At 46.4% G+C, this 11,951-nt stretch overlaps 1 long non-coding RNA gene across 1 annotated transcript; it reads right to left on the bottom strand.

Moving 5' to 3' along the window:
- Positions 1 to 3,351: 3,351 nt before the first annotated feature.
- LOC122461685 lies at positions 3,352 to 9,238 on the bottom strand. Its single transcript, XR_006283788.1, has 3 exons — positions 9,210 to 9,238; positions 7,291 to 7,349; positions 3,352 to 3,415 (listed from the first exon to the last, which is right to left on the bottom strand). It is a non-coding gene; the product is annotated as an uncharacterized LOC122461685 (long non-coding RNA).
- Positions 9,239 to 11,951: the final 2,713 nt, after the last annotated feature.

Genomic DNA, 11,951 nt, shown 5'->3' on the forward strand with positions numbered 1-11,951 from the left:
CAGAGTGTTGTCAATAACCATGTATCATAGTTTAAAACTTTTTTTTAAAAATGCACTTAAGCCACTCAGTCAAACTAGAATGCTGGACCTTCCTTTCTGTGAAATGTTATATATCAAAAGTGAAAAAATTCTAAATAAGCAAGCAAACAAACCTGTGAGAATGGATATTGGCTTCAATTCTTTGATCATTTAAAAACTGTCAGTCATTAATGTTCATGGATTTTTCTTGTATATAATTCATAGAATAAGCTTTTCCCCCTTTTTCCTGTAGAAGAGAATAGCTTGAAAAAATAATGTTTTTTCCCCTTTGTTTTCTTTGCAGCTCCAAAGAACAAGCAAGCCATCTCTTTTTTTTTATTATTTACGACCACTTTTAATTTTTGATGATGGTCAAAATAAAATATATTGCATTAAAGGGAGCAAAAATTCATTATATAACAATAGAGTTAATAAACATAAGCATGGCATGATAGTGTGAAACACATATGTAAACATACTGCCACACTTGGTTTTGTAAAATGAATACCCTGACACAGTAGTGGCTGTGTCTGTCCAATTAATTATTGAGGCAGTAACTGCAAATTAACACACAGATTATACACTAAGCAGTTACTGGAGGAAACTTTTTATTTTCACCTCAAGAGATATTAACCACATTATGGCTCTTTACACCACCTGAGCAGCACAAAGATGCGACAGTACTAAAGAATCTGGTCCATTTTTTAAAGTCTAGCGTTACCCTGACTTCCTCTCTCTTCACTAAAAGAAAAGGAGTACTTGTGGCACCTTAGAGACTAACCAATTTATTTGATTTATTTATTAATTTATTTGGTTAGTCTCTAAGGTGCCACAAGTACTCCTTTTCTTTTTGTGAATACAGACTAACACGGCTGTTACTCTGAAATCTCTCTTCACTGAATTTAAAAAACCAGACTAAATTATGAAATAATGGCTACATTTAAGCAGCTAGTTGAGTGATCTCTATGTGACTTTATGCTGTAGATACAGCAACTACATTAAAGGTGGGGAAGAAACAGGGTAGCCATTGCGGGCTCCCTATTTCAATCCCACCCTTAATCAAGTTGTTGGGTCTCAAAGATATCTGTAGCCATTGGATCAAATTCATAGATTCATAGATATTAAGGTCAGAAGGGACCACCACGATCATTTAGTCTGACCTCCTGCACAATGCAGGCCACAGAATCTCACCCACCCACTCCTGCGATAAACCTCTCACCTGCGTCTGAGCTACTGAAGTCCTCAAATCATGGTTTAAAGACTTCAAGGAGCAGAGAATCCTCCCACAAGTGACCCGTGCCCCATGCTACAGAGTAAGGCGAAAAACCTCCAGGGCCTTTTCCAATCTGCCCTGGAGGAAAATTCCTTCCCAACCCCAAATATGGCGATCAGCTGAACCCTGAGCATATGGGCAAGATTCACCAGCCAGATATAAATTCACTTCTGGCTTTCACCAGGGGTTTGCCTCTACGGATATGTCTACACTTCAAAAACCCATGGCTGGCCTATGCCAGCTGATTTAGGCTCACAGGGCTTGGGCTAAGGGGCTGTTTAACTGTGGGGTAGGCATTTGGGTTTGGGCTGAACCCTGGCCTCTAGGACCCCGCAAAGTGGGAGGGTCTCAGAGATCAGGCTGCAGCCTGAGCTTGAGCATCTACACCACAATTAAACAGTCCTTTATCTTGAGTCAGCTGGCATGGGGGTGTCTTATTGCAGTGTAGACATACGCTATGTCTTGCACAGCTTGTGACTCTCCTTATTTCATCTCTCCTACCTCCAGTGTGGAAGAAGGGAAGGGGTCAGGATTCTGTCTTTTAGTCAATGTCCTTTGGCATACCTTAGGGTTTAGAGGGGTTACGGCCTTCACTCCCACTCTCAGGTTATAGCTCACCAGGTTCACTGGTGCCAACTGAGATCTGTACTGGAACAACCCTACCAGGCAGTTTGGCACAATTACCACAGTTATGTAATCGTTTTAAATAAAATTGCTGTCTCCACATTTAACCGTGTTATGGTATCTATGTCTCATTGCTTCCATATCCACAACCAAATGCTGTTTCCAGAAAGTAGAACTGAAAAGTCAAAAGGCGAATATAACATTCAAGGCAACTTTTTATTCATACGTTGAAAATCCTTCCACACACCTCTAATTATAGGCTGTGGCTGCCTATTTATATACATTTTAAAATCATTAGCGACAACACTGAGGTGGTAACATAGTTGATGTGAACATGTTTTTCCCCTGTCCAAATGATCAAATTCACTGTAATTACAACATATTGCTCAAAAACTACCTGGTGTTTCAACTACACTAGTTTTTTTTGTTTGTTTTTAAATCAAGACCGGAGGGAAGGCTATGAAGAAACTGAAAAATGTTTAGGTTGCTCATTTGAAATTATTTGTCAATTTCTTTTATAAATAAAGCTTGATTTGCAGATCATTCAGAATTCATGCTCAGCTGATTACTTATAAGTCAATGGGAATTCCAGTGACTTCCCAGTTTCCAAAATGATGACATACATAATTAACCAACAGCAGAAATGTAAAATTGCATGCTCTAGTCTGAATTTCAGAATTCAACATTTATGCTTTTCTTAGATTATTACGAAGATCCCTCTTGGATATATTTTAGAGCTTAATATCTTCTTTTGGGCGAAATACACCAGAGGGCAACTAGAACAGGGCTTGTTTGTCCTTTGAAATAAGATGATTTTCACCGTTTGTGAATATTTGAGCTAGCAAAATGTTCACAAATCCATTTCTTTCGTATCAGGTGAAGAGTAAATAATGAAGAAACAAACCCACACACATTTTGGAGGCTTCTATATTCCATTCTTGGAGCTCCCAAATAACTTGGGCATGAACCTGCAAATCCTACTCACCACTATGACCACTTGCTTGTGTAAAGGGTGTAGGATCTACCACTTTTTCTAATGTTAGCCTCCCCAAAGAAAAGACTGAGTGAATTTTAGTTAAGAAAGGTCTTTAATGTTCCTTCTCAGAACTAGTTTAGTTTTAGGTCTCCAAACTATTCAGGGAAATTCACAATAAATTTCTTCCATTTAAAGTGCACTTCCTTCTCATATCTTAGGCACAATTTGCTCCATGTTCCATTTTCCAACTTTTCTTCCCCTTCCCCAATTGTAGTTGTATATAAACTGTCACCTTGTGAAGAACTTTGAAGGTTATCATTCTATCCTAATTGTCACAGTTAACTTTTTCATTCTCAGAGACTCCCTCCTCAGGGGCATCTTTTCAAAGTTTGTAGTTCTCCATGCCTGACCATGATGTGATTGATGTAGACATCTAAGCTCTGGTGTTATAGTAATTGCCATTTGTGTCACTGTATCTGCAGGGTTTGCTCTCCATTATCTCAAAGAATGCTTGAAATTTCAACCTACAGTAAACACAAAACACAAAAAAATGCATGTGCATCTACAGGCACATTGATCACTTCTAAATGGTCATTCTAAAGAAGTTCAAGGTTACTAATCATATAGATTCCTATGCAGAAGTGAACTTCAGAAATAGCCTTCACAATCTTCTTTCCATGTCCAATTCCAGCAGCTCTCTTGCCTTTGTTGGAGGTACTAATGTGGAGAGTGGACTAGATGATACATCTGAGGGAAGGGAACAGGAGACTCTGCCGATTGGAGGGCATGAGATGCAAGTCCTAGGGATGGGGGTTCCATGACCACTGCTCCCAAGAGGAGGAGGCGGGTGGTGGTGGTCAGGGACTCTCAGGGGGGACTGAGTCATCTATCTGCCGCCCCAACCGGGAAAACCGAGAAGTCTGCTGCTTGCAATGTGACGGGGAGACTGCCGAGACTCATCGAGCCCTCGGATCGCTACCCCTTCCTGCTTCTCCACGCGGGCACCAGTGATACTGCCAAGAATGATCTTGAGCGGATCACTGTGGACTACGTGGCTCTGGGAAGAAGGATAAAGGAGTTTGAGGCGCACGTGGTGTTTTCATCCATAATCCCCATAAAAGAAAGAGGCCTGGGTAGAAACCGTTGAATCGTGGAAGTCAACGAATGGCTACGCAGGTGGTGTCGGAGAGAAGGCTTTGGATTCTTTGACCATGGGATGATGTTCCAAGAAGGAGGAGTGCTAAGCAGAGATGGGCTCCACCTAACGAAGAGAGGGAAGAGCATCTTCGGAAGCAGGCTGGCTAACCTAGTGAAGTGGGCTTTAAACTAGGGTCACCGGGGGAAGGAGACCAAAGCCCTGAGGTAAGTGGGGACGGGGGATACTGGGAGGAAGCACGAGCAGGAGAACACAAAAGGGGAGGGCTCCTGCCTCATACTAAGAAAGCAGGACAAACAGCAAGTTATCTCAAGTGCCTATACACAAATGCAAGAAGCCTGGGAAACAAGCAGGGAGAACTGGAAGTCCTGGCACAGTCAAGGAATTATGATGTGATTGGAAGAACAGAGACTTGGTGGGATAACTCACATGACTGGAGTACTGTCATGGATGGATATAAACTGTTCAGGAAGGACAGGCAGGGCAGAAAAGGTGGGGGAGTTGCATTGTATGTAAGACAGCAGTATGACTGCTCAGAGCTCTGGTATGAAACTGCAGAAAAACCTGAGTGTCTCTGGATTAAGTTTAGAAGCGTGAGCAACAAGGGTGATGTCGTGGTGGGAGTCTGCTATAGATCACTGGATCAGGGGGATGAGGTGAACGAGGCTTTCTTCCGGCAACTAACAGAAGTTACTAGATCGCAGGCTCTCGTTCTTATGGAAGACTTCAATCACCCTGATATCTGCTGGGAAAGCAATATAGAGGTGCACAGACAATCCAGGAAGTTTTTGGAAAGTGTAGGGGACAATTTCCTGGTGCAAGTGCTGGAGGAACAAACTAGGGGCAGAGCTCTTCTTGACCTGCTGCTCACAAACCAGGAAGAATTAGTAGGGGAAGGAAAAGTGGAGGGGAACCTGGGAGGCAGTGACCATGAGATGGTCGAGTTCAGGATCCTGACACAGGGAAGAAAGTAGAGCAGCAGAATACAGACCCTGGACTTCAGAAAAGCAGGCTTTGACAACCTCAGGGGACGATGGGCAGGATCCCCTGGGAGAATAACACGCGGGGGAAAGGAGTCCAGGAGAGCTGGCTGTATTTTAAAGAATCCTTATTGAGGTTACAGGGACAAACCATCCCAATGTGTAGAAAGAACAGTAAATATGGCAGGCGACCAGCTTGGCTTAACAGTGAAATCCTTGCTGATCTTGAAACAAAAAAGAAGTTTACAAGAAGTGGAAGATTGGACAAATGACCAGGGAAGAGTATAAAAATATTGCTCGGGCATGCAGGAGTGAAATCAGGAAGGCCAAATCACACCTGGAGTTGCAGCTAGCAAGAGATGTTAAGAGTAACAAGGTTTTCTTCAGGTATGTTAGCAACAAGAAGGAAGTCAAGGAAAGTGTGGGCCCCTTACTGAATGAGGGAGGCAACCTAGTGACAGAGAATGTGGAAAAAGCTAATGTACTCGATGCTTTTTTTGCCTCTGTCTTCACGAACAAGGTCAGCTCCCAGACTGCTGCACTGGGCAGCACAGCATGGGGAGGAGGTGACCAGCCCTCTGTGAAGAAGGAAGTGGTTCAGGACTATTTAGAAAAGCTGGATGAGCACAAGTCCATGGGGCCGGATGCGTTGCATCCGAGAATGCTAAAGGAGTTGGCGGATGTGATTGCAGAGCCATTGGCCATTATCTTTGAAAACTCATGGCAATCAGGGGAGGTCCCGGACGACTGGAAAAAGGCTAATGTAGTGCCCATCTTTAAAAAAGGGAAGAAGGAGGATCCTGGGAACTACAGGCCAGTCAGCCTCACCTCAGTCCCTGGAAAAATCATGGAGCAGGTCCTCAAGAAATCAATTCCGAAGCACTTAGAGGAGAGGAAAGTGATCAGGAACAGTCAGCATGGATTCACCAAGGGCAAGTCATGCCTGACTAATCTAATTGCCTTCTATGACGAGATAACTGGCTCTGTGGATGAGGGGAAAGCGGTGGATGTGTTGTTCCTTCACTTTAGCAAAGCTTTTGACATGGTCTCCCACAGTATTCTTGCCAGTAAGTTAAAGAAGTATGGGCTGGATGAATGGACGATAAGATGGATAGAAAGCTGGCTAGATTGTCGGGCTCAACGGGTAGTGATCAATGGCTCCATATCTAGTTGGCAGCCGGTATCAAGTGGAGTGCCCCAAGGGTCGGTCCTAGGGCCGTTTTTGTTCAATATCTTCATTAATGATCTGGAGGATGGCGTGGATTGCACCCTCAGCAAGTTTGCAGATGACACTAAACTGGGAGGAGAGGTAGATACGTTGGACGGTAGAGATAGGATACAGAGGGACCTAGACAAATTAGAGAATTGGGCCAAAAGAAATCTGATGAGGTTCAACAAGGACAAGGGCAGAGTCCTGCACTTAGGACGGAAGAATCCCATGCACCGCTACAGACTAGGGACCGAATGGCTAGGCAGCAGTTCTGCAGAAAAGAACCTAGGGGTTACAAGTGGACAAGAAGCTGGATTTGAGTCAACAGTGTGCCGTTGTTGCCAAGAAGGCCAATGGCATTTTGGGATGTATAGGTAGGGGCATTGCCAGCAGATCGAGGGACGTGATCGTTCCCCTCTATTCGACATTGGTGAGGCCTCATTTGGAGTACTGTGTCCAGTTTTGGGCCCCACATTACAAGAAGGATGTGGAAAAATTGGAAAGCGTCCAGTGGAGGGCAACGAAAATCATTAGGGGACTGGAACACATGACTTATGACGAGAGACTGAGGGAACTGGGATTGTTTAGTCTGAGGAAGAGAAGAATGAGGGGGGATTTGATAGCTGCTTTCAACCACCTGAAAGGGGGTTCCAAAGAGGATGGATCTAGACTGTTCTCAGTGGTAGCTGATGATAGAACAAGGAGTAATGGTCTCAAGTTGCAGTGGGGGAGGTTTAGGTTGGATACTAGGAAAAACTTTTTCACTAGGAGGGTGGTGAAACACTGGAATCCATTACCTAGGGAGGTGGTGGAATCTCCTTCCTCAGAAGTTTTTAAGGTCAGGCTTGACAAAGCCCTGGCTGGGATGATTTAGTTGGGGATTGGTCCTGCTTTGAGCAGGGGGTTGGATTAGATGACCTCCTGAGGTCCCTTCCAACCCTGATATTCTATGGTTCTATGAAAATAAATTTTCACTATAAGGTACACAGAGTGTGTTTCTCTTGGTCATCCTTATATACACACTTTAAAATTCTGATAGCTCAAAATCCTCACCTCTCGATTGCTTTTTCTGGTCATGCTTTTCACGGTTATTTCTCTGTCAGTTTGGATTACTAGAAATTAATGAATACTGCATTTGTTGAATAACAGGATACAAATAAAACCACCTGTGAAACCATGTCATTTCTTTCATTCAATAAAACATATAGTGCAGTATGGGTTACACTTGTGTGCTTTGGGCTTTACAGATGCTTTAATTGAAAATCTCCATTCTAAGGTATCTGCAGCTTGTGAAGTAAAATTAATTTTTCAAGCTGAAACTTGGCACAGAAAGTCTGAGGCAAATGGCATGTTTCCTTAACAAAGTTAGAAAGAATGGCACATTTTAAATGACACATGGACATTTTCAAAGTGTCGTTGGGAAAATGAGGTAATGTTCTTTCTCGGATAATTGCTCTACAAACAATTTTAGAGGAAGCGCAAAGGCCTGCTTCATGATCTCCTCTTCCCATTGAAGTGAATGGGCGTCTTTTCCATTGACTTCACCGGTCTTTGGATGGAGCCCCAAGAGAAATCCCTGAGTTTCATGCCATGTATAGACTTTTACCACTTACTTAATATGACAGGTTAACAGGTCTGTTTTAACCTTTGAAAAATTGTAGAGGTGCCCAAACCCGTTTCCACTGAAGTGAAACAGAAGATGGCAAGGACTTCAATGGGAATAGGATCACGCCCTTTCATAGTAAATGTTATGGAGATGTTATGAATCTCCTTTTTGCATACTTCCCTTGGAGAACCCAAACATGTTCTTCAATGATTGTTCTGTGATCTGTTTTCTGCTTTGTTTTGTTTCTGATTTAGCCTGTCAAACTGTAATATCACATTGACCCATAAAGTCGAAACCAAACTCACTTCTGCCATCAACAGAACTGTGCCTAATTAAGCCAGAAGTGAATTTGGTCCAGTGACTACAGATATCCTCAGTGGATATCAAACATTGTTTTGTTTTCTTTCTTACGTCTCTGGAAGCTTCTCTAGTTTTGCTACAGAGTTGCTCTTGAATTTAATCATCTCTTTATAATGATAAAAGTGGAATATGAGACTTCTACTGTTTTTTCATTTAAAGGGCCAAATTCTGTTCTCAGATATTTTTTGCATGACTCCTATTGAAGTTAAAGAGAGTGACTTTTAGACTTTGCATGGAATTTGACCCAAAGACTTTGTATAATCAATTTACACAATGGCTGGGAGGAATTGAGTTTTGGAACATTTGGAAATATTGACTCTCTGTACTTTATCTTCCCATGAATTACAGGATTTCTGTCAACCCTAATGTTGTTTTATTGTATAGGTGTAGAAAATACCACTACACAGCACATTCTTTGGACGACTAGAGGCATTATGCCTCTACCGCTGTGCGCTTTCGCCCAGTTCTTCAATAGTCAGTAGTAGTAGCCAGTAGTCAATGTAGTTATACCATGCATAAATTTGGTTTAATGAGTGTAATAAGAATCTGTCTTGTGATTAATGATGACATCACTAAATGCTTCCCTCTCCACTCTGGTCACCACCAGCATGACACACCTGTGTCATTGCTAGAATAATGGCAGATGACAACAATTAGTTTAGTGCAGATCATGGAAATTGTTAGTTTCCAAATCGGATGCCCATTTGTTTCAGGCAGTATCTGACCTTTGCGCGTACACCTTCTGATTTATGCAAATAAAGTTCTGAAACCCTCACAATTACCTTGAAGATCTGATGTTCTAATGTGGAACATCAATTCATTTACTTTCCAGCTCTATGATTCAAATATAATTTCTGAAAGTATCATGATATTTTACAATAATGGTATTTTTATCAGTGCTGATTTACAGTGGAAATCCTATAGAAGTAGTTAGGATTTTCACATGAATACCAAATAAGCTCACTATGATTAATATCAAAAGAACTGTAACGGGGTGCAGACTCACCCAGTGGCGCCTCCTGTTGGCTGTCTGGGAATTAACTCTTTTTACAAGCTCCAGAGTGCCCTCTGTCACTGTCTCGCCATCGCTGCCCCCCCCCCCCGTGTCCCTCCCAGACCCCGATGCCCTTTTACTTGGGGTGGGGCCCCTCCAGGCAATACCCCACAGATCTGAGTTTCTCCTCCCTGGGGAACGCCCCCCCCGCCCTCTGTTCCCACCTTGCCTCAGCCTATGGGCTACTGCCAGTCATATCTAGCCCCCTTTCACTGGGGCCAACTGCAGTCTCTATAAGCCAGTCATCATAGGCAAGGAAGGTTTGGACCTGCTGCCTCCGCCTACCCTTGGACTACCCTGTTGCAACCCCAGTACCCTGTCTAAAGCCGTCTGCCAGGCCTGCAGCCTGGGGCTTTTCCAGTCTGGAGCCTCCCAGCTCCTCTGGCCTTCCCCAGCTCTGCTTTACTTCAGGTACCCTGGTACTCTCCCCAGAAGCCAGGCCCATCTCCCTCCACAGCTAGGGGAGACTCTGTGTGATCCTGGCCCACTACCCTCTTATAAGGGCCAGCTGGGCCCTGATTAAGCCAGCCGCAGCCTAATTGGGGCATGGCTCCCAGCTGAGGATGCTTCTCCCAATCAGCCCCACTTTTCCTTCCCTGCCACAGCCCTCTCCCTGGGCTGTTTTAAGCCTTTTAAGGCAGGAGCGGGTATCTACCCCACTCCAGGAGGGAGAGATCAGTCTGCTTGGGCTACCTGCTGGCTGGAGCTCTCTCCCTTCTTGGGCTGCTGCTGTTGCTGGCTAGAACCCTCTCCGTTCCTGGGCTGCTGCTGGCTGGAATCTCCCTCCCTGGACTACTGCTGCTGTTGCTGGGGGGGCATGGTGGCCTGCCCCTCCCCCATGGCCTCTGGAGGGAGAAGCGAGGACCCCACCACCATCAATGGGTCCCTCCTGCCTGGCTGGCTGACTGATTACTGATTGCTGCTTGCTGCAGCTGCTGTGTTGGGACTGCTACTGCTGTCGAGGAGGAAGAAGAGGACTCCTGCAGAGGGACATTGTGGAGAGGGTTTATTTACAAACAGAGAGACTTTTGACATGTCTGCTCCTGGGGTGGTGGTGACCTTTACTGCTGCTGTTGTAGGGTGCACAGGGGAGAGGCATGGAGCCCTACTCCTTGTCCATCTGCTCCCCCCCCCCACCCCATCGCTGCCCCTCCACCATCTCACATACCAACCGGACCTGCTCTTTGCCCCTCGACGTGGCTGATTGTTTCCCCCGCTTCACCACCTGTGACTGTTTGCAGCAGTGAGCAGCACTGGACTGAGTTACACAAGTGCACGTGGGCACACGTCTCCTTACCTTGGACTTTTCCTCCCCCCAGTTGCATTTGGCTGGTGGGGCCCTCTCCCTGCTGTGCTCCCCAGCCCCCCCCATGTTAGTTTCCCCCACACACACAGCCTGCCCTGCCCACCACTTGCTTTGACCCTCTGGAGTGCCCTTTCTGTTAGTTTGTTTGCCCCGCCCCAGTCCTTCAGTGTTTGCTACCTGCCCCGCCCCAAACTTTGTGATTTGGCTTGGTTGCCTGCCCAGCCCTTAGACCTGAAGCTCCCTTTTTTCCCCTTGTCCTTCCTTGCCCTGCCCCAAGCTCAGTCCCTCTTACCTGAGCACCCATGCCCCCTCCATAAACGCTTGGGTCCCGTTCAGTTGCTGAAACATTGGTCACAGACTCCCCAATGACACTGTAGTTCCCTCCCTTCCCAGTGCAGCCGGAGGAACCGTATCCCTACCCAGTACCTGTGCCCCCCTTTTTGCCCCTACGTCCCTCACTGCTAATGCCCTCCTCCCCTGCCTGCAGCCTAGCAGGGAGGAGTGGTTGTTTTCCCTTCCTCCCATCCCCCACCCCAGGGGCACCCTCCTTCCCTGCCTATAGCTTAACAGGGAGGAGTGGTTAGCCCCTTCCCCCACATCCCTCTGCCCCTCCCGCTGGACCCTACTCCCCTGCGCATTGCTTAGCAGGGAGGAGCGGCAGCCCTTTGCACCCCCCTTTCCATATTAGGGCCTCTTCTTGCCATCATGGAGGAGGACCCTGTCCCTACTCCTACCCCTGCTCCTGCTGACCCAGTGGCTCCCCCCTTGCCACTGCCCCTGCCCACCCCAGCAGCTGTCCTCTCGGCCAACATTAGCCCAGACTCCGCCGCTGCCATGGTCACCCCTTCCACTGGCAAAAAGGGCCAGGTGAACAAAAAGGGGCAAAGGTCCCGTGTGGAAAACAAAAACTGCTGCTGGCAGGGCCATCCTTCCTGCCGCGGCCCCGACATCTGCCACAGCCCCTCCTTTCCCGGCCATTCTCTCCACCAGCTCTTGGGGCGTTCCATCCTTAGCCCCCAGAGCATATGACCAGGTGGCTGCCGCCCCTCCACACGCCACCGTGCCATCTGCCCTGACAGCTGCCTCCAGTACCATCCCTGGCAACCGGGGTCCCTTCCCCTCGCTGACCAGGAGGCATGGCATCCGCTGCCTCCTGGTGCCCACCTCGCCCCATGTTGAAACGTATGTGTGGGTGCTGGCGAGGGTGGTAGGGCCCACAGCCGTTGTGGCAGCCTCAAAGATGTGTCGTAAAGTTGTGTTCTTCCTAGCGTCGGAGGCCGCCCCTCAGGAGGTAGTAGAGAAGGGAATGGTGGTGGGTGTGTTCATCCCTCTAGAACCCCTGGAGGACTTGGGCGTATGGGTGGTATTGACCTCCTTCCCGCCCTACG

The sequence above is a fragment of the Chelonia mydas genome, chromosome 9 (assembly GCF_015237465.2).
Source record: "Chelonia mydas isolate rCheMyd1 chromosome 9, rCheMyd1.pri.v2, whole genome shotgun sequence".
Lineage (NCBI taxonomy): Eukaryota > Metazoa > Chordata > Testudines > Cheloniidae > Chelonia > Chelonia mydas.